Genomic DNA, 23,928 nt, shown 5'->3' with positions numbered 1-23,928 from the left:
AGGAGGAAGCAAGGGACTTGCAGGAATGCAGAGGCTGGTTCCAAAAACATTCCCTGCAATGGGGCTTCTGGTCAGCAAGCTCTGTTTTTATTGGCCCGCAGGCCCCTTAAATGGCGGTGATGTCACCATCCTCATGGCAGCAAGGGGAGTACAAAGAATGTTCTGTGTATGTTTCATCGTTCAACGGAGAGTAGGCTGGCCTAGCCAGCACACTTTTATTGTTTCCAACATATTAAAAAAAGAAAGGCTTCGTAAAGTTTGAATCGGTTGCAACTTAAAGATGGACCCCGGAGGAAACTGACTATATTGCTGTTCGGGTGAGAAAGGGAGTGAAATAGGAGCACTGCGTGCACTGATGACCCTCCCCCAGAATGCCAGTACCTAAATAGATGAAGCAATAGTTAATTTTGGGTAGCCGGCCCTATGTGGCTGCTCCTGTGGGTAGAAAAGAGGCACTCTTTCCGCAAGCACGGAAAGGAGGGGACAGGAGCGGCAAGGCGGTAGAACTCACTGGACTCCGTGATATTGTATTGTGGGTAGTTACCGCCATGTCCCTTCTGAAAAGGGTGGGTCAGGTAAACTGGGGGCCGGGAAGAAGAGAGGGGATCTGGATCTGGAAGGAGGTAGAAGTCACTGGACTCAGTTATAGTGCATTGTGGGTAGCTAGCTAGCTCTGTGTGTCTGCTCCAAAAGGTGGGAAAGAGACAACTGGGTGGCCGGGAAGGAGAGAGGGGATCAGGATCTGGAAGGAGGTAGAAGTCTCTGAAGGGAGCGATGATCATTGTGTGTAGCGTGCCCAAGCCGTCGATCAGCAGGAACTAAGGTAGGGTTGGGAAGGAGATACAGACGTCGGGGACCATGACCAAATTAGAATATGTGGTGCACTGTTTGAGAGATGTCAAGGCTGGCTAGAGAGATCCTCTTGAAGGCAGTAGACAATCTCTTTCCTTATACCCACTGAGACCTCGGCGCAGCCCACCTTTCATTGTGGGTGCACTGCTATGCAAGAGACAACGCATGCAGTTTTTGGAAGTTCCCGTTATAAGGAAAGCTATGTGTGGCATTGACTTGTTGGAAATCTGGTGTGCAGCTTCCACACGGATATTGTTGTTTGTGACCCCATCAACCTGTCTGTTTTTTTAAACTACAGCCTTGGCATGTTGATGCATGTGGTGTTATTTTTCCCATCGTTGTTGTTTGGCCATCATTTCAGTGAATATCGAGTAGTGTTGGGGATTAAGCTGGTTTAGGTTTAAGATGTCATACATTGCATTAGCCAGTAGGCACATATACTTGTAAATGGTGGTTTCTATGCATTTAAAAATAGTTAGGAAAAAGTTGAAATGCTTTAAATACACAGAAAATCCCAGCTGTTGCAGTCGCATGCCAGTTAACAATGCTAATATACTGTATGTCCTTTTCATGGTCAAATAAAATGACGCAGAGTGGGCTTTCTGCTCTAGCGTCTCAGGAAGTGTATTAGGGATATAGAATACAGGCAAAAACAGGGTCGGGGAATTGCTTCTTTCAAGGGTGCCGGAAGAGGTCCATTGGCCAACCAAATATGGCCCCACTAATTTGACTAAAAAACTCACCATGGGGCTTGGCGTTTAAGTATTTCTCAGGTCTACGAAGCGAAACTCTGCCTCTGTTGTCAGTAGGACATCACCCCGTTGCTCTTGGTAACCTCTTTGTGTGGGGGGTGCTCACCAATGGCCCTACTGGCTAGGAAGGGCCTAGCCGAGTTTGCGGCTAATTGGCCCTGTGATGCAAGGCTTATTTTCAAATTTTTTTTCTTCTTCAAAAAGAGCACAGTATGCTTCACAGGAGCCAACAGAGCTCCAGTCTCAGAAGTTCGAAATATGAAGATTGTACATGACTTCACTTCACACAGCAAAGTCCTTAATTGGTCTTCTTGCTGCTTTTTGTTCAGTTTCAATGAAATAAAAAAAAAAAGTTCCTTGCATGATTACAAGGCTCACTCAGCCTGCTAAACAGAAACAAACTCTCTGCCTAATTGGGGCATAGCGATCTTTTGATGTGTGTGGGCCGCAGATTAGAGGAATCAAACGGCCTCTTCAATTAATCAGCCAAACAGATTTGGTGGATCAGAGGGAAATTACACGAGGAGCACTAATGAGCCTGGCTAATTACTGTCAGTTCTCTTTTCTTCCGCATATAGAGGAGAATGAGTGAGTGCTGCGGCTTTAAAGTTTTTATTTCAGCCTTCAGATGACTGTATTGAAACACATTCAGAGCTATATGTTATGGGCTGGTGGAATTGGTCATTTGCATGTTGCAGTTCTCTGTAATAAATACAACTTTATGAAGACATCCTTCCTTGCATGTCATGCTGTTTAGGCCCCGGATCCCCCAGCATGCTCCACACCCGCCTACCCACCAAAACAAGCACTTGAGAACAGGTGGGTTTAAAAGGCCATGTTTAATTACACTTCATAAACATGACAAGTAAATCGTTTATACATATCTCAAATTATGAGCAACCTCCTTCCTTTATTATCAACTCTTCTTCATCAACTTTATTATACGTTTCAACTTGTATTTATTTGCTCATAACTTCTTGCTTCCCCCAGCACCAAGGGGCCCTTAGGTTCGCATCCCCCAAGTACGATGCCCGCGCCAGGTGCCACCCACCTGCGCCCCACGAGCGATGGGCCCCAGCCCTCGGGTCCTTGTCCGCCATTTCCAGGGCCCCACCTCTCATCCACCACGCTGCTATGAGGCTCGTACCTGACGCCCTTGCCTCCCCAGCCGGTGGTCTCCATCCCCCTGCGGAGAGCTTACCCTCTCTCCCCTCAGTGCTGGCGTAGGGAGTGCGCAAGGCGGACTCCACTCCATTTTTGCAGTCTATCAGTGTTCAAATGTCTCTTTTCCGCAACGCACCCTTCAAATCACTGCCTCAAGGGACGGGTGGGTGGGAGATTAAAACTAGCTGACTAACGGACAGGGAGTGGCGATCAGGTCCGGCGCAGGCGGGGAAAGAGGCCGAGTTGACCGTGACCCAGACCTAAATAGGTCATGGCCTCTGCCCCACGCCCCCACCGGACGTGCGTCACGCGCCCCCTGACCCGGAAGTACTTCCCAGGATGGCTGCCCATAGGGCAGCCTCCTGGGCCTATGAACCAATGGCGGCGCGGTGTGGGCCGGGGGGCCGGGCCCTAAAGGCGGGCTCGTCTAGCCTCGCCCTTGGTATAGGCCCCGGATCCCCCAGCATGCTCCACACCCGCCTACCCACCAAAACAAGCACTTGAGAACAGGTGGGTTTAAAAGGCCATGTTTAATTACACTTCATAAACATGACAAGTAAATCGTTTATACATATCTCAAATTATGAGCAACCTCCTTCCTTTATTATCAACTCTTCTTCATCAACTTTATTATACGTTTCAACTTGTATTTATTTGCTCATAACTTCTTGCTTCCCCCAGCACCAAGGGGCCCTTAGGTTCGCATCCCCCAAGTACGATGCCCGCGCCAGGTGCCACCCACCTGCGCCCCACGAGCGATGGGCCCCAGCCCTCGGGTCCTTGTCCGCCATTTCCAGGGCCCCACCTCTCATCCACCACGCTGCTATGAGGCTCGTACCTGACGCCCTTGCCTCCCCAGCCGGTGGTCTCCATCCCCCTGCGGAGAGCTTACCCTCTCTCCCCTCAGTGCTGGCGTAGGGAGTGCGCAAGGCGGACTCCACTCCATTTTTGCAGTCTATCAGTGTTCAAATGTCTCTTTTCCGCCACAAGGGAGACTAGGGCCCTCAGGTCCGTCGCCCTTCCCCCCTGCCGCCAAGTTCAGCACAAATGACCAAATGCCTTGAATCCAAGCATCCATACCAATGTCCGACAGATGCACCCCGTCCTGGTGAAACATTTCAGATCCCGAGATCATCCTGTGCGGGAGATGTAGCAAGCGGCCCTTTCCTGAGCACATCTTTGCCAATTCTCCGTTGAGACGCCTCACAGACACGTTCACCGGGTACGGCCGGATCCCATTGCCCCACCATCGTCGTGGGATCATGCATGACCATGCTATCCTGGCCTGGGGGAAGGTTCGCCCCAGCCAAGCAATTTCCGTAAGTAGTGCCTCTTTGACTGCGAGGCGGCCCCTGTCGACCATGTCGTTGCCGCCCAAGTGTAAGATGACCAATGCGGGAGACTGCCTCTCGCGCCCCTTGATGTCTTCCACCAACCGTCGCAGGTGCCGAATCCGCATTCCTCCCACACCATGCCACAAAAACTCCGTCCCTGCCAGCCCGGGTGGCTTCCGCACTCGCCGTTGCCGCAGTCGCACCGCTGCCCGTCGAACGAACGAGTGTCCCAATACCCACACCACCTTCCCTGGCATACTAGTAATCGGAGAGGAAATAGAAAAGTCAGGCATGGGCATGGCAATACACGACGTCATAACAATTCGGGCCTTACATATCTTTTAAAGCAGTCGGACGACCAACGGCCCACCTTCTTCACCGCCTTGGAAGAAAACCCTGCCCCTGCCGCCAATGTGGCAGCGCCTATCCTGAATGAATGGGATGAATAGCCCGAATCCCCAAGGCCCAGGTCACCCAGAGCCTCCCGTAGTACAGCCTTGAATTGGTATTGCGAGACACACTCACCCCCCTCATGAATGAACAAGGCCTGACTCTTCTCCCCAGGGCGGATGGCCAGGTATGCCCGCATACAGGCTACCGGGCACACAGGCGCATCAGGCGCAGAGCCCAACTGGATCCAGGCACCTTTACCCAGCTGGTCGGTCTTAGACTTTCTGAGGCATACCTCCATGGTCCCTGCTGTAAGATTGAGGTCCCCAAACTGCAGCCCCCCATTATGATCAACGCGAGAGGACCCCACTATCTCCCCCAGACGAAATGCCCCATAAAAGGCTAACGAGAAGACTGCAGAGAATAACGTGCTCTCAAAGGCCGAAGTGCACCGTCTAGGGAGGGCGTCTAGCATCCTCCTCAGAGTCCCCACGTCCAGGGGCCTCCTACTGTCCCGCTTAGGGCCTTCCCTCCTGGCCCACCCAGTCAGAGCTCTCTTGACTACATAAGACATCCCTGGATCATACAGGCCCGCTAATCTAGCAAAGAAACCCACAGAAGTGACGTGCGTCCTGGCATAAGAGAGCGACTTGCCCTGGTCATAGATGTGCTGCAGAAAGTGAAACATAGCTTGATCAGAATGCCAACATGAGAAACCCGCCTCTTGCACTAATGTCCTGTAATACAAAAAACACTGCTGATACGTTTTCCGAGTGCGGTCACTCAATGAGGCACCTACCAGCCCCGCTAAAGCGGGGCTCCAATCCTCCACAGTGATGGTGGGAACACCGTCCTCTGATCCTCCGCTGCCGGATGGAACCTCCGAAACTCCTGCAGCTTGGAACGAGACAAAGCATCAGCAGCATGATTGTCGACCCCTGGAATGTGTGCTGCCTTAAACGTTAAATTCAACCTCAAACATGCCAACACCAACCGTTTCAACAATCTCAGCACATTCTTACACGTGGCCCCCCGCCGGTTAATGGCTTCAACCACAGACATGTTGTCTGACCAGAATATCACTGATCTGTTCCTGAAGTGCTCTGCCCAAACAGACACCGCCACCAGTATGGGGAACAACTCCAAAAAGGCTACATTTCTTGTCAAACCTGTTTTGTGCCACTCTTCCGGCCACTCCGCCCCGCACCACTTAGGCCCGAGGATAGCCCCAAAGCCAACGCTGCCTGCCGCATCCGTAAATAATCCTAACTCAGAGTTGGACACCGGGGCGGACGGCCAGACAACCGTGCCATTGAAATTCGCTAAGAAATCTCGCCACACTCTCAAATCACCCTTTACTTCGGCCCGTAGGCGCACTCTGTGGTGCTTCTGTGTTAGGCCCACCATCGCCCTGGCAATAGATCTAGAAAAGGGGCGTCCCATGGGGATGATCCTGAGGGCGAAGTTTAGCTGTCCCACCACAACCTGAAGCTGGTGTAAAGTCACCTTCGTACAAGCCAAGACCGCGTCAATGGCGTGGGAAAAAGACTTCACTTTGTCTTGTGGTAACCTGCATTCCCCCGCCACCGTGTCAATTTCAATCCCCAGAAATGTCATGCATGTATCAGGACCCACTGTCTTGCCCGGGGCCAGCGGAATATTAAATTCCCTGAATAAGGCCACCAATTGGTCCAACGCCTGATTACAAGCCGTGGAGGCGGCCGGCCCCATAACCATGAAGTCATCTAAATAATGCACAACCTCCCTGCAGCCTGTCTTATGAGAGAACAACCATTGTAGCATGCAACTAAAGGTCTCAAAATACCTACAGGAGACAGCACACCCCATGGGCATACACTTATCATAGTAAAACTGCTGGTTCAGTTGGAATCCCAACAGGTGATAATCCTCCGGGTGAACAGGCAACAGGCGGAAAGCGGATTCTATGTCCGTCTTGGCCATGATGGCGCCAGGCCCTAGTGACCTCACTTTATTCAAAGCTACGTCAAAGGACGAGTAAGATACTGAACACAAAGTTGGGTCGATAGCATCGTTCACAGACTCTCCCTTGGGGGCAGATAAGTTATGGATCATCCTGAATTGCCCCGGTTCCTTCTTCGGTACTACCCCTAGGGGTGAGCAGACAAAGCCTGGGAGCGGGGGGGCCCCGAACGGGCCAGCTACACGCCCCGCACTAAGCTCCTTCTGCACCTTCAACTCAACCACCGCAGGCATCGCCCTCGCAGATAAAAGATTATTGCAAAACCTAACCGGGGGGACCCCAAGAGCTGGAATGCGAAACCCCTCTGAGAACCCTGAGTACAAGATTTTGGCTGCTAACCGGTCTGGATACTGATTCAGCCAAAAAACCAGTTTCCCAATGTCCACCGGGGTGGGCAGCTTATGGCTGGGAGGGCTTAACCTCTCTGCCCCCCCCTCCCCGTTCCTTGGATTTTTTAATGCACTTGAATTCGGGATGCGAGGGGTGCCCGCAAAAGGAGCATGCGTGCCTGAACTTGCACTTGTCCGGCGGCCAGGTGCACACCTTCCTGTTAAATTGCCAACATGTCCCCCGCTTATCCCCAGGTCCCCCCTGGGATGTCCGAAAGGGCTGTCTATTGTTTTGCGACCCACATGCTTTGGCATTCACACTTTCCAACCACACATTGACCTCCACCTGGTCCCAACCCATGTCTGGGTCCTGCACCTTCTCCCATCTGAAATCCCTATCATAATCCAGCCAGGCTGTCCCTCCATGCGTCGTGTGCGCTTTCAAAATCCTGTGCATATAGTACACCAATGGCCCCGCCAACTCTGGCTTCTTCTCAATAACTACTGTGATGAACACCTGGAAACCAAATAGCCAGTTCGTGATAGATTCTTCCACCCTCGGTCTCCTATCCTTGGAGGAGTTATCCTTGCCCTCCTTGTCCTTACTCTCCACCTCCATTCTCTTGGGCCTAATCAAAGCAAATATATCTACGAATTCCCCCTTCCAAATTTTTTCCTTCATATCGGGAGATACGTGTGTAGCCAGGCGGCCTGGTTTAGACAAGACATAACCCTGGCCACCCCCCACCATCGCTCCCGCCCCGGGCTCCGGGCCCTTCATCTCAGGCTTACCTCCTGGAGTACTGGGGGCACAAGCGGGGGCCGCCACCGCCGATGGGGCCACCGGGGCATTCAGAGCCTGCGTCCTGGCTAACAGCGCCAATTGCTCCTTGATCTCGCCTAGTGGGCCCTCATCCTTATTCCCCGGGACCCAAGGCGTGACTGCCGGGACCAAGGTCGGTGCCACGGCTACCGGAGGAAGAGGGGGTGCTGCGCCCGGAGCTCGAGTGAGCGCCTTCAGGGCATTTAAGATTTCCCCCAAAGCGCCCCCAGTCCCAGCGCCCTCGAGTTGGGGCTGGGCGGGTGGGCTTACTACCACTGGTGGGGACACTGCGACCTTCTCAGGAAGCACCGGGGGAGATCCCAGCGCCGCTATGGCCCCCAAGATTTCCTTCAAGATGTCACCCGTAGGCACCGGGGCCGGGGGTATCGCCGGAGCACCTGGTGCCGCTGGGGGAATAACAGGCGCTTGAGGCGCGGGTAGAGGGGCCCCTGGCGCTAGTGGTGTAGGCGAAGGAATTACAGGCGCTTGTGGCGCAGGAACAGGAATTACTGGAGCTAGAGGCGCCGCCAGTGGGATTACTGGCGCCTGGGGCACAGGAAGAGGCGCTACGGGTGAAGGAATTACAGGCGCTTGTGGCGCAGAAACAGGAATTACAGGCGCTTGTGGCGCAGAAGCCGGAATTACTGGAGCTAGAGGCGCCGCCCACGGGAGTACTGGCGCCTGGGGCGCAGGAAGAGGAGCTACGGGTGCAGACGGCGCCAATGGGGGGGCACTCGGCGAAGGAACCCTCGGAGGGGGGGGCAGCCCCGCTCCCCCACCGCTCCCTGTCTTCTTCTGCCCACGTGAGCCCCTAGGATTCTGTGCCCTCGGTTTCTTGGGCAGGGGAGGGAACGCCGCTTTGGGCGGAACACCACGCCTGCGTGGGCGCTCCGCAATGCTCGGGGTCTCTCCCTCCGGATCGGAATGGGGCCCCTCAGACTCTACTTCACTGCACTCGTCGTCCCCGTTAAACTTCTGGAGGAGCAAGGCCAGTAACTGCGCAATCTCCGGGTCTTTGCCCTTGCGCTTATGGCTCTGCCCCCTGGGTGCCATGGTACCTTCTTTGCACCGCTACCTACTACTCTGAGTCCCGCTACCCTTCTCCCTCGCCCCCACACCCACCCTGCCGCCAGGCGACGGCGCCGGAGCTCTGCTGCCCTTTCCTAAGGCCGCTGCAGGCGAACGCGGGCCCGCACCACGCTCTCCGCTCCCAACACCTCACCGGGCTGCAGCAGGAGGAGGCGTCAAACAAGCCCCGGACCCGCGCCCGCCCCCAGCCTCAGCTAACCCCGGCACCTCACCTGGCGACCCGGTCGGCGCTCTCTCCTCCGCTGCACGTCGAGGTTCGTCGGCACTCCGTCAATGTCCTCGGGGGTCAGACTATGGGGCGGGGAAGCTACTGGGCAACCTAAGTTTAACTTAAAGTTTAAAGATTAAAACTAGCTGACTAACGGACAGGGAGTGGCGATCAGGTCCGGCGCAGGCGGGGAAAGAGGCCGAGTTGACCGTGACCCAGACCTAAATAGGTCATGGCCTCTGCCCCACGCCCCCACCGGACGTGCGTCACGCGCCCCCTGACCCGGAAGTACTTCCCAGGATGGCTGCCCATAGGGCAGCCTCCTGGGCCTATGAACCAATGGCGGCGCGGTGTGGGCCGGGGGGCCGGGCCCTAAAGGCGGGCTCGTCTAGCCTCGCCCTTGGTAATTTGATTTGGAATTTTTGTTTATTGATTTACTTTTGTGCTTTTTTGTGGCAATACATTTCAGCGGTTTCGAAGTGTTACGGAGAAGGGAGGAGAGATGATTTAGCCACAGTTGTAGCATAACAAGAAAGAGGAGTTGCAGGAAATGACTACTTTATTTTAGGAATATAGCACGCGTGTTTAGAGTCGAATGTGGTTTAAGAGGTGTGCTGCACATCTCTGCTTTTTTCATGCACACTTCTCACAAGGAAGGACCGGTGAGATATCTTTTCAGACAGACTGGCTTGGAATTGCAGAAACTATACGAGTATGAGTACCCGCACGCCATTTCTTGCTCTATTTCTCCATCAGAGTGAAACCGTTGGAATAGCCAGTAATCCTGCACCTCGGAAAGACCACATCCTGTGGTATTGGTACTACCGGGTGCAGAAGTTCTGCACCTGTCACTGTGAGGGCCTCAGAGCTTAGCCTCGTCCGAGAGCAGAGTTGAGTCTTCAGGATTTTGAACTTCTTTCTGATGTCCCTATGGGACGGAAGTACAGAGGAAGGGTGTGTTGGAGGATCAGGAATCCTAGTCTCATATTACTGTCTTGTGCAAGGTGAAGCAAGAAACAGTTTTAGGGAGATAGTCTTGTGTGTCTGGTCAAGAACTGTGTGTTCAGCTGTGTCTTAAAAGTAAACAGGAGAGTCCGTCAGGGCTTTGCCTACGAAGCAGAGCAGTTTGAATTAATTCTGCATTTTACTGGCAACCAGTGGCGAAAATTCAAAGCTTGAGTGGTGTTGAGCCGCTGTCAATCATGGCTGACATTGAATACGTGTATGCTTATTAGAAGATGGTTCATTTTATTCCTGTCAAGTCAAATGCACAAGGCCAGTTGGTGAAGGATTTTCTATGTTGCAAATCATTTGAAATGTAACTCATTGTAGCTGTTGAAATGCACAGGTACGTTTGATGGCCCGGGCTAGTGCGAGGAAGGTTAGCCCGCTAGTTGAACTTGAATTTTAAGGTTGCCCCAAAGTGTCTCTGGCACATGAGCAAGTTTTGCTGCTTGTAGAAGCAATCTGGAGCCAAAGGCCTTGCTCCAAGTACTTGCAACAACTGCCTAATATGCCTCAACTTAAAGTGGGTTAGTCAAAAAAGTGGTGGGAAGAATTCTTGAATTAATCTCAGCCACTGGTATTTACTCAGGGCCGCATCCCATTCCATTGTTTTTTGGTCATCCACACCACCTTGTACAGGAAACAGCCATATGCGAATCAGCCTTGATTCTGCTCCAATAGAACTAGTCCTACCTGATCAGTTCCCCTCTGTATGGCAACACAAGCAACCCCAGACTGATTACATCCTATTTAGGCCTTGTCAGCAAAATATAGCTTGAGTGTTGTAGCACAGTGAGAAAGGGACAACGTACAGACATACCTATCGCACTTAAATCATCAGATTGAAAAAAAAAAGTGATAGATGCTTGAATGATTCGGGCTTGAATGATTCGGGCAGGACTGTTCATGCTGGATTGTGATGAAGGTTGATTTACAAATGGCTAGTCCCTGTCTAAGGTGTTATGGTCAGCAAAGAAAACAGTGGACTGGGATGCGACCAAGAGTAATCAGCAATGGCTGAGATTAATTTGAGCATTCCATCCATACTTCACAATCTCTTCACCGCTAAATGGATCTCAATCACACCATCAGTGGTGAGCCTGAAAATTGCAATGTAATTCTTGCTGGATATCTATCAAAATGAACTCAATTGTCTATAACAGAAAATCTTCATAGTACAGAGACGGTGTTTTGATCATCTGTCAAAATCAGTTGTCCTACCTTTGTGGTTATACTTTTTTGTTACTCAAAGAAAGATGACCGAACACGCATCCTAAAAAAGTGGGAATACATAGAACATGCCACGCTCCAAATACTAATCAAAGACATAAAAGACATTCTGGCTTTTTGATCTGTTTCTCAAGATTATTACTATGTATTGATTTACTGATATGGTATATGGAGTGGCAATATCATCACACTTCCACATACATTTCATGGCCAAGATTCATCTGCAAGGAAAGTTTTGAAATAACTGTGTAGTGCTTGTAAATTAGCGCTGTGAACATTATAACTTTAGTGGACATGGAGCAGATGGCCAGTGACAACGCAGGACTTCCCAGTCTGTCAAGATAGTTCAGTGAAACACTCACTATCAAGATCTGTGTGGTGTAACAGCCAGAGCAGGCGAGTTAGAAGCTGAAGAACTGGATTTGAGTCTCATCGTTGGCTCAACATCCTGTGACCTGGGCAAATCACTTAATCTCCCCGTGCCTCAAAAAAAATTTATGTGTCCTTGTGTAACACAACTGGTGCTCATGTAAAGTGTTTTGATAACTTCGGGTCGAGCTCATACTATATAAAAAAATATTTAAAAAGCATGTCACAGGTTCAAATCCTAGCACCACTTACTCAGCCTTTCATGATTACAAGTATGATTTTCACTCTTTTAAGGCCCTTGTGCTGCAGTGTCTCTATTTCTAAGCACTGGGAGTAACAGAGGAAGGGTGATAGAGGTTGCACAGAAGTCAGCCTACTTGATCAGCCTGGGATCTTTTGGTAGAGCAGAAGTGGTGGGTTTATAATGTGTCATGGAAGTAGAACGGTGTTCCATCATAAGGTGTTCTAGAAATAATGTGTTGTGCCATCATGTTTGTACATGAGTGAGTTCTAGATAGCCAGTAGACTACTGGTGAGACAACTTTATGTGCCACGTCAGCTGCATGTGCCATTATGTTTTATATACAAACTTGGGTGTGAGGCCAACAGGCACTTTATTGGTCCCTTTATCCTAAATATTGTGGGCAGTCAATGGGGGTCTACACTGTTGGTGGCATGTGACCTGATTACTTTTAGATGAAGATGATGTGGTCAACACGTTTTTATACATCTGGTGATGTATGGTTGTATGGTGCAGGAGCCTAGGTAAGACGTTATTTGTCTTCTTAGGTTATAGAGTGCAAATTGTTGCTATTGAGAGTCACCCAAAAAGTACCTATAACTGTTTCTAATGTACCATCACCCAGGCAGCAGGTGATGGCTATCTGTTAGCAACAACCTGGAAAGTTTGGCTATGGGGAGTTATTTGGAAAAGACAAACTATGAGTTATGCTGTGTTGCGAACGTTTGTGTAGGACACATCTGTAATTTGCAGGGCCTTGTAGTGCTTGAATGCCCACCTCCTCTCAGTGGTATTTTTGCTTTGAAAGTAGTCACAGACCTGCAAGAAACTAGCACACTCAAGCTCAGGATATGAAAAACCGAGGAAAGGAGCCTCCTTGCCAACTGCGGTGCCAATTTCTCCATAGGCGTTAAAGGTCATGGGTAAAACATTGGCGCTAAGGTTCAGTGCATACCTCCACAGCATAGTTTACCTATGAACATGCTCCAAAACCACACTGGGGGAAAAATAAACTCTCTGCAGCTTACAAAGCTTGATTTCATAGCCACAAATAACAAAACTCAAATCTTCCTTAAGAAACAGCATCTGACTTTAGATGAAGAGTGCCAGGTTCCAGCTGAAAGCATTCCAGAAAACCTCCTAATGGCCACAACATGTTGCCACCACGTGCCCAGAAGATTGATGAGTGTTCATGATTTTCTCCCTGCTTTTTTCAGCTCTTTTTTTCCCTATGCATATTTTGAGCTTTGTAAAAAGTAGCCTTGGCATTGTAGGAGGACAAGTCAACTAGTGGACTAGTAGCACAATGGGAGGAGGATCATGTGGCTAGTGGCTAATGGACTAGTATTAAGTTGATAACTTTGAACTCGTTGGGTCAATGTTCGCCCCCTGGCTATTGTACATTAATTACTGTGTGGTGTGATCCTGAGTAAACTGTGTTATATCTATTTATATTTGTTCCTTTAGATGCAAACATTTTGCAAGGGTTTAGACTCGGACCAAGCACCAATATTTAAGAACTAAGTAAAAGAGACCTTGATTGGACTGGACAAAAAGATATAGAAATAGCAATACTACCGCATTGCTTCGTAATGATGTGTGTATTCTTTAACAGATGGTTGTAAAATGGAGGATTCTAACCTGCCTCCTGGATGACATACTAGCAAAGGTACTATATAAACTGGGACTGAATAAATCAGATTCGGTTCTTTGCAATCGTGGTTAGTTCAATAATAGGGTTTTTGGGGTTCTCCTAACAAGCACAGTGTAAATTTACTTTAAAATGTCCCATACTTGGGAGTCTTTTAGTCAAAGGGATCTTGCAAACATTGCAAAGTGGTTTGTTGATTTCAGTCTTGTTGTAGTGTGTTTGAGATTAAAACACACCTTCCTATGACATTACTCATTGACCCAGGATGTCACTTTACATACTCATGGTTGAGTTATTGTGGAGTCAGGACTTCTTTACAGCTGGCCACATTGAAAACATTGGCATGATGTGTGCAGAGCTGCATTTGTGTGAGACCATGTGTCACCACCATGGTTAGATAGTGCAGGGTGCACACCCATGCACGAGTAGAGTTTGGAGATTTTCTGGAATCGCACAGTTTTGCCACATGAATATTGGGCACATCCATATGCTACGCATGTAGAGGTTTTCTATGGAATCAAGGGCAAAATTACTTTAATACTTTGTTTTGGTTAGCTATATGTTAAAGTGTGTTTTTTTCACAAAGAACCATTTTTATATTGTGTTTTTTTTCCTAATACTTCCCTTAATTGGGGCTTGAGGAAGGTCCCAGTATACTTTATTTGTGAAGTATGTGCATCATCAGTGCGGTTAGACATGCAGGCAGCACACCAAAAGCAAAAGTACAAAAAGACTCAAAAACATAGAGCGCAAAAATCAAACTATTCTAAAATATCGACCTACAAAAATGTCAATCTGTTGAGTTTAACCGAAGTTGGCCAAACCACCTCTTGCATGTTGTGTGACCCGGTATATTTTCTAAACTGACTCTAATACAAATGTGTTTGGGAGTAAGTTCTTTATGGCGGGAATAAGTGCACGTCGACATTTTTGTAGGTAGCTATCGGAGCATGAACTTTCCTTTTGCAGTCTACTTTTTTAAGTAGTTTGTTTTTATAGTGTTTTTGTAGTCTTTATGTTCATATGCCTGCGCTCCTGTGTGCAAGAGTTATTCCTGTACATGAAAACATGTGTGTTCCTATAGCCATGAGACCCTGAAGGTAAACAATGCCCGTCTATATGTGTACAAATATACACATAAGTGTGACTGTACCAGGAACTAAATCAGAGAGTAACATGGGAGTCGCATCTGCTTTAGCCCTACTCTGAAAAGGACTCCCTTTTGACTTGTTCACGTTGTCCACTTTTATCACAAGAAAGAAGTAGGCTGCTATCATGGCAAGTGGTGTCACTGATCACAGCAACCCCACAGCACCGTTCTTGCTGTGTAGTTTTTATAAAAATTGGGACACCCGGGTCTCTGGAAAAATTGTTGCCTGATTTTGCAGTCATTCAGGATTTATATATCTCCTGAAGGACTTGTCTATCAGTGTACCCAGTGGTAGACAGCAATCCGGTGGATGTCTCGTCACTGTTAACCAGCATGCAGCTCCCCAGGGCCTTAGTGAAGAGGCGTCAGTTTTATTTTATTTGATATTATTTGGGTTGTGTGCTAATGGACAGTGGAAGGAAGCTGGGGTGCTTGTTTCTGTTTGCGACCATTAAACATGAGAGCATATTTGTGACCCTGGTAATTGAAAGCAGGTGAGCTTCCATGTGTCGAGATGTGCATGTAAACATCCCAAGTTCCACCTGTAGTACTGGCCATGCGCCCCTTGTTCTGTTAGCACCAAGCCACATAATCCGCATGAAGAGATAGGCGGCCCACTCTGCCTGCTCCGTGGATGCAAGAATGGTAAAGGGCTGCAAGGAAGCTGCTCTGGTCTTTTAACATTACAGTGCAAAGAGTGGTACAGAGGCATGCTGTCCCCTGCAGGCTTCCGTACCAGATTGCCAGGATGCAGGCACTGAACTAGGCGACTGATTCATGCCCAGGAGAGCTGATCCACACGTGCACAATGCTCCCCTGGCCCCATGTAAATGTATATATTCCGTTGGTGTCAGTGAGTCCCCCATATTTTGCATTGATTGGGAAAACCTTCACAAGTAAATCCAGCAACACCAGTCTGCGTAATTTTAATTCATCACATCTTTGGACACAGAATTTGGTAGTTATGATTTCTTTCTTAATTTGGTGGATATTAGAGTTACGTTGCTTAAACTCTACTTGAATATTTAGAGGGAGCATATTAATTGTCACAGTAGTAATGATCCATAGAGCCTATAATCCTTATTGGCCTCAATCCAGTGGACATTGCTTTTGTGAGATCCAGCCATGTCTATCGAAGAGGCTTCGTTAGGTGGATGTTACGTTTCTGGGGGTATCTTCCTGTGTCGTCCCAATCCAGCGGACATTGTTACAGGGACTAATAGTCATGTCAGTTACATGGATGTTCCAGTCTTCGGGGCATCTGTTCTGCGTCGGCTGTGCATAGAATGCATGGTACCTAGTCAACCTATTATAGTGGACTTCCACCTGGCCCACATGGGATGCGAGAATAATGCATGGTACCTAGTCAACCTATTATAGTGGATTTCCACCTGGCCCACATGGGATGCGAGAATAATGCATGGTACCTAGTCAACCTATTATAGTGGATTTCCACCTGGCCCACATGGGATGCGAGAATAATGCATTATTCTCTCATCCCATATAGGCAGGTGGAAGTCCACTATAATAGGTTAACTAGGTACCATGCATTATTCTCGCATCCCATGTGGACCAGGTGGAAGTCCACTATAATAGGTTGCTATTATAGTGGACTTCCACCTGGCCCACAGGGGATGTGAGAATAATGCATGGTTCCTAGTCAACCTATTATAGTGGACTTCCACCTGGCCCAGACGGGGTGTGAGAGTAATGCATGGTACCTAGACACCTATGATAGTGGACTTCCAGCTAGCTGACATGAAGTCCACAGACAGTGCAGGGTACCCTGTTACTACTCTGCCAGGCCCCACTAGCTCTTCCATTTACCTATTATCCGTGGGTTGCTTTGAGGGAACTGCTTTGTTTACTGCCAAAGGCGCGATTCTGTGACTAATATTGCACAGCCGTGTTCTTCTCAGGGCATTTGCCGATCAGGCATCAAAGGAGCTTATTGTCTTCGAGGTTTGCAGCGTGACATCGACCCAAACGTTCAGTGGGTAAGCTGGAGATCGGGGTCACCTGCAGACCATTTCTCTTCCGTAACATTCCAGCATTCCCACTCTTGCTTCACCTTTATCCTTCTGCCCTTCTGGGGAATGGGCCACGTCCTCCCGGGGTCTCCTCTCCCGGCCTTCGAAGCAGCAGACGCCTCGATGCGACCCAATTGGAGATGGCCGACAGCTCGGGCCGCGTCCTGCCAGCCTCCGCCTGGACACCACCTGTCCCAGCGCTGGACGTGTGCCAGAACCGGATCACTTGGACCCAGCGCGCCTTTCATGTGCTAATGAAGGCTTTGTCCAGCTCAGCTTGGTAAATTTGTCTTCCCTTGTACTCCGCTGACCCTCAATGGGCATGTGTCTGTGGGCAGGGGGCGCGGTCCGGCCCGTCATGCATTGATGGGCCTGAAAAAAGGCCAGTTTGGCGAGCAGCGGACAATGCGCCCGGCACAAAGAGCCCGGGGACGGGGCCGGGACGGCCGCGCCGGCGGTGAGGCATGAGTGGGAGGGGAAAGCTTGTTAGAATTGCAAATGGCAGCGAAGGAAGGAAGAAAAGGCATCCGTACATGACAAATGGGCATCCGAGTCAAAAGGCTTCAGTCTGCCGGACTTTCTCAGGGGAAGCAGCGAGCGCTTCTTCTCCCAGGTTCAGGCGCAGGATCGCAAATGACAGACAGGCCGAGGGTGCGGGAGTGCGAACGGCGCTTTCGACCCCTAATCACAAGCACGGTTCGTGCATGCAAGTGCGGTGGGGCTGGAAGGCGACACTCGACGGGTTAGTAAACATAAAATAAATAAAACAAACAACTTCCCTTGCGCCGCGCACCTCATCAATGCGGCGAGCGCAAGGTAAGTGGTTTTATACAGGGCACAAGTCGTAAAAAATGAAGGGGGGGGACGCTGTCACCGGAAGTGACGTCACGACAGGAAGTGACATCACGAAAGGTGCCGAGCTTCTCGTCTTAGAGAAGCCAAAGAGTGAAGGCTAGCTGTTTGGCAGGGAGGATGGCGTCCCCCCGGTAAAATAAGGGGGGGACTCCGTCCACCCGCGTGATACCCCGACTCGAGCCCTGGTTTTATTGATTTATTTCATGTTTACTAACCCGTGGTATGAAGCTTCCACCCCGCCCCACTGCGCTTACCTGCACGGACCGCGCCTGCGTGGGAATCACACACGTCAGTTTCCCACCTCCTTAGCGTATGTCCGAAAGCTTGTAGGAGACAGGCTGGAATGGCTGCATGCCCTACTTGACCTTTCATTCTGCTTGAGGGTGAAGAAAACACGAACTCCATTAGTTAGTGGATAGTCAGACCTATAGAGTGTGCACTGTATAAAGCCCATTAATACATGTAATAGTCCCATGCTCTCCATTCATGTCGTGTATGTTGTGTTGAGTTATTTCATGTCATTCTTTGGCAGTTGTGTAGTACACTATCTGCATCTTAGATTGTGTTGCTTGCTGTACCCCACTGGATCTCTTTTTGAAACAGTTACTGGGATTCTTTCAATAGTTATGATCCAACCACTGTGGTTGGTTGATTGTGCGAAGATGTGGTATGATTAATGGCTACAGTGCTATGTTAGGTAAATGTGTCATTACAAACTCCACCCGCACCAAGAGGGTGCTTTGGTTCAAAAGACCCTGACTGCAGAACCCTTGAGGCACATTGCATCCAACTGGCCGAAGAGTAGCCAAGCCAGACTCTCAGAAGGGGTTAATGAGTAGTTGATTTTTAATTTGTTGGCCAAGGACGTCACTTGGTTGGTTGTAAGTGTCTGTGCAGGCACCTATGGCCTGGAGGCGTTCTTCAGGAAGGGCGGCCTGTGCACCATCTCATGAGAGCTGCTCACCTCTAAGTGTGTATACATCAGGATGGACGGCAGGACAGTCCTGGAGGGAATGAGACTTGGAGGGTTTTACATATGGGTGAGATCATTGGGGTGTTCATTGTGTTATCGGTAGGGCACCTTGCATTTTTCAAGTTGCGTGACTGAGAAATAACTCCTGTCCATGATTTTAAGGACAACAAGGAGATGCCACATTACTTTATCTGGAAGTACTTTTTTGGCCTTCCCAATTAGTGCTTTAAAGTACAAATGCAACATTTAATTAGATTCTTTTCCAGTACGAGGCTGGTAAGCTCAAGAATGTGAGAGATGTTGGCTTTGCAGAGAGACTTGATCTTTCCTGGACCTTCTAAGGATTTCTTCTGCTTTGCAAATTGTAAAACAAAAGAAATTTTGCTAGATGTGTAGAACTCCGTCTTTCTTCTCTTTGCCCTCTGTCAGCACAGTCGCTAATTGGGAAAGGCTAGACAACGACACAGGCAGAGAGGGATATCCCGTACAGCTCCTCCAATTGGGGCTTGTTTTGTGGCCGAAGAATACAAATGCTGCAGGCACTGATGGAACAATTACTGGCAAAGCTAATAGCCTGCTACCCTTTTGGCTTTTCCAATGCTTGTTTTGTCATGGTTTATTGTCTCAAAAAGCACATATTGACGTAGTAGTTTGAGGCACTGAAAACAACTCTTTGTTTGGATGTGCTCCTTGTGAAAGGGCAGAATGCGAAGATTGAAGATTTCCAAGTCACTCAGACTGAAGATAGCCAGTGGCTGTTGTGGGCTGCTAACCCATCGCACCATGCTTTATACTCTGTTGGTCGAGAGAAATGTGTGAATGACTCAGCAACAGACCAATGGATGATGAGGGCTTGCTAAAGCACCTGTGTGTGTGTATTATTTATGAATATAATTTTAGTAAGATCCAAGTAAAATGGAACAGTTCAGCCCCAACTGCCAGGCCATGTCCGCCCTGAACAGGAACACAAGCAATCCAAGACCAGTTTTGCTCTAGTTAGGGCTCAACAGCCAGGTATAGCTTAATTCCAGTGGCACAGTGTGCACCGGAGCCACATCTGGACATGCCTGTACCAGCTTTGGACGACACGTGAAACTGCACAGTATACTTTAGTGTGTGTCGCCTTAAGTGGACTTTTCCCATTGGAGCAAAACTGATTTGCATATGGCTTAGTCCAAACTGAGGTGGCATGGTGTGCAAAATCACGATGGACTGGGATGCGCCCCCAAGTAATTACCAGAAACTGAGATTAATTCAAGCATTTCTCCCATAATTTTTTGTATACAGGGCAATGCTGGGCATTATTGACATTTTGGCCGGAGCCTGCGAAGGGAGCTCCTGCTGAATGGAGGCAGGATATGTGGGATGTTCGTTGGCTGGGGGTGTCTCTCTCGTGCTGAGGGCAAGTCACCTCTATGTTTGCTTGCCACAGCTACCTCCTGCCTCTCTGGGCGCCTCTGAAATTCTTAAGATACCGACTCTATCCTCCAGGATTGCTGCTGTAAATGGTTGTGTCTCAGATATTATATAAGCCTATTACCAACATTTGGGGTTTTCCACTGCATTCCCATTAGGGACAATCTATGGCACGTTTATATGGTCAGGTATTGGCAGAGTCCCAGCCCCTTGACCTGCAAACAGACCACCCTTGGAGTCTCTTCCCCACCCCGGGTCCCCTTTCCCCCATCACCCTTCTTTGGCATAGACTACACACAAACACATTCCTTCAGCAACGTTTGGGTTAGGGGTCATGAAACTAAGGCAGTATTTATTACACACAAAAACATCAAATAATAAACTTTATATATATTTTTTACAAAATAATACTCAGAAAGCCCCATAACACCCAATGCAGTATTATAAACAATTTTGAATGGCTAACCTTAACATAGACTCTAATACAAAGGCGGTGGCTACCTGGTTGACAGGGAACTGTCTCCAGCTTAATGCCACCAAGACGGAAGTGATGATCATCGGAAAGCGAGTGGAATTATGGGGCGATCAATGGTGGCCGGCTGAGCTGGGACCTGTGCCCACTCCTGTATCGGAGTTGAAAAATCTGGGTGTGTGGCTGGATACCGGTCTCACTTTTGTGGGCCACACCAAGAAAACAGCAGCATGCTGTTTCGGACTTCTTAGGGGTTTAAGACCTGCCCTTAAGTTTTTCGACGCCCCAACCAGGCAGCTGGTGATCCAGGCTACTATCATCTCGCGCCTGGATTATGCCAGCTCTCTCCTGGTAGGGGCGAATCTAGCCGAAATTACCCGTTTACAACGGGTACAAAATGCCGCGGCCAGAGCTATTGTAGGTTTGCCCAGATTCTGCTCAGTGTCAAATGTTCTTAGCTCCCTGCACTGGCTTCCAGTGAGGAAGCGAATCCATTTTAAAATCTTGTGTCTGGCTTTTAAAATTTTGAAAGGCGTAGGCCCCCAAATTATGTCTGGCTTTCTGTCTTTTTACGTCCCCACGCGTACTCTCCGCTCTCAAGGCCAGGCTCTTGCCGTAGTTCCTAGATTCAGGCTTTGTCGGGCGGGTGGACGCTCTTTTAGTGTTAAGGCTGCAATCCTCTGGAACTCCCTTCCGGTAGAAATCCGCCTGTTGGAGGACCTCATGCTTTTTCGGAAAGCAATCAAGACTTTCTTGTTTTAAGATGCTCTCCAGTGGTCTCAATGATTAGTTTCTGTTGTGTTATGTTCTACCTTGTCAATGCGCCAGGACGCTCCTTCGCTGGAGCAGCTGTGCGCACAATAAAAACCAATAACATAACATAACATAACATAGCCATTCCTAACCATAACTAGTCATTGTCCCTGCATATCCTGGATTGAGCCTGCGAGTGAGATCATGACTGGTCCACCTGTGAGGTCCCCCGGAGGGATCTTGCGCTGGTGGCCCGTCTGCCCACAAGGTTACCTACCTCGGGGTAACCACATACACTCAAATATCCTTCCTCTAGGGCCTGTACTGCTAACTTTGGCTCACACTTGCCCGTGTTGAGATTGGCCGGAAAGGTCTGTTGGCAGCGTGCACTCCCACCCCCCACACCCTCTAGCCGACTTGCCGTAAGCACCCCATGGGGGTCCCTGCGATACCGCTGTTCCCCACCTATCCCAAGTAAAAAGAGATGCCTTCTGTGATCCATAAATGTCCTACCAATCATGACCTCACCGTCACTGTCCCGCATTGTTCATATACTATCTGCCCCTCCCCCAAGAAGGCCATGCTCTGCTTCGCACATGGGCCAACCATGCCAGCATATGTTCCAGAAACATCTTGTTACCCACTTTCAGTGGGTGGACCATATCCTGCACAAAAAACCTCTCCCCCGTATGCACCTGTGCGGATTTTTGGAGACCTAAGCAATCTGTCTACCTTCAGTAGATCAGTTTCACGGAGTGATTAAGAGTCCAGACAGACTCCCCTCCTCGCCATTGCAAACCCGGGATGATGTGCAACCATGCTAGGACTGACTGTGGGCATCTCTTTGCCAGCCATCCTATTTCAGTAATTAGTCTCTCAAAAAAGCCCCTCCTGCCAGGTGTACCAATCATTGCCCCACAGATGTACCACCACTACCCAGGGAGGTACCCCCCCCCTTGCAGAGCCATGACTCTAGCATATTCATCAAACTATCCCAGACGAAGCCCCCCTTGCCTGTTGAATGATGCAAGGAAGCGTGCCTGGCGGGCCCGGTTAACAAAGTTACCGACAGAAAAACATGTTTTAATCTTTGCACATAGGAATGGCCTTTTACCAACACTTCCATCAACTCTGTCACCAAGGCATGGACCGGGACTGCACAGGAATCCAGTGATCAACGCAACCTGCAAACTGTGGGAAAACAGTTATTGACAACCTTTGTAGCTCCTAGGGCATGTGAAACCTAATATAGCGCTTGTAGCATTCCGAGGACAATCTGAAAATCATCTGCACTGCCTGCCCCAAAAGTCCCATCGATGTCGCTTCTGTGGCGACAGCGATGGGACTAAAATAATCTGAAATAATGAGAGCTGAAATCTGTGGAGTCCGTTCCCGACGCCTTGAGCTTCAGACCAGGCACCCTGGAGAACTGAAACCTTGCAAAGGGGTGCCATTGTAATGCACTAGAAGCGGGCCTACCGCCCCCTTAATCTATGTTTCAAGAACACTTCAAGGTTGCTCACGGGACAGCAGGCGTTACCTGGTGCCCTGTGAAAAAGGATGTGGTCCCCCTGCCAACCTAGTCTGTCTTGGTACGTGATACGGCAGTACGCAATGAGCCCTCAGAAATCTGCACATGAGCCTTCTGCAGCCCTGCCTGCCAATCCTTCTTGTTTCAACATTTGGGGGTTTCAACTGCATTTGTATTAAGGAAAATCCATGCCAGATTTACAGGATAACCACTGGATATGCACTGGAATCCCAGGTAGATTACCTGCATCTATATGTATGTTAGTCAATATTGTGAACTTCTGGTGTGAATAAGGCCCTGTAATGGACATACTTCCTCTAAATTCATTTGGACCACGTTTATCTATGTTCTGTATTGGACTGTGTGATGAATTAAATTGGCCATACTCTGCTCCTAAGCCACTCCGCCCACCTTACTCAAAGTCTGATTCACTTGCCCACCTTTAGTATATGAAGTCCGTGGCATACCACCAATTGGTCACCAAGGTTTTTTTTTTATATGTGATGGTTCCACTTCTCTTAACCTTAATTTTAAGCCATTGTGCACTTTGGCATGTTGGACAGAACACCTTTCTCCCCCTCAAACATTTGCCACCCTTTTACTGCCCCTGTGACTCCTCCAAAATATTCCAAATGTCTGATGTCTTACCTCCTCAGACAGCTCTCTCAAATCCTGGCCTGAATCTAGAAGGATTTGTTAATCCTACGTTCATCACCAGTGCTGGCCGATAATTGTGTGTAGTATGGTCTTCTCCTTCACTAGCTTGGTTTTCTCTTCCAAACATTTCACTTGATCATGAATTCTTTCCTCATCTCATAGAACTTCGACCAGTACCTTAATTGTGAAGCAAAACCCCAATGAGTTGTACCTGCTTCCATTTCCTTCCACTTTCATTGGTTGGGGCAAGCATGGTTTCTGTGTGTTGTCTCTTTACTGCTTTCCCCATATATTACTGTATGGGGCGATTTTTATTTTATTTTCCAGTTAACTTGTTGTATTGTCTTGTTGAATGTAAGAGCAGGGCCGTCTTAACAGCATTATAGGCCCCTAGGCAAAGCAATGCACTGAGCCATGCCTACGCAACCACTCTCAGAAATAAAAATGTTTCGTGTTAAATTCTGGTCTGCATGGGGCCCTTATGCTCGTGGGGCCCCAGGGTACCTGCCCAGCATGCCCATGCTTTAAGACATCACTTGGTAACAGCCACTGTAGGGATGCCCTGGCATGGGCTGGGTCTAATGGCTCAATGGCGTAATGCACCCACTGCATCAATATGCAGTTGAGCCCATGGACGAAGGTATGCCGGCCA

At 49.1% G+C, this 23,928-nt stretch overlaps 1 protein-coding gene across 3 annotated transcripts in view; it reads left to right on the top strand.

The window, feature by feature from the left end:
• FGFRL1 (fibroblast growth factor receptor like 1) overlaps nt 1-23,928 on the top strand; it is a 321,781-nt gene that overhangs the window by 191,882 nt on the left and 105,971 nt on the right. The gene's annotated exons all lie outside the window — the stretch shown is intronic.

This window comes from Lissotriton helveticus, chromosome 2_2 (assembly GCF_964261635.1).
Source record: "Lissotriton helveticus chromosome 2_2, aLisHel1.1, whole genome shotgun sequence".
NCBI lineage: Eukaryota > Metazoa > Chordata > Amphibia > Caudata > Salamandridae > Lissotriton > Lissotriton helveticus.
The sequence above is the reverse complement of the archived record's forward strand: the minus strand, read 5'-3'. Positions and strand labels throughout refer to the sequence as shown.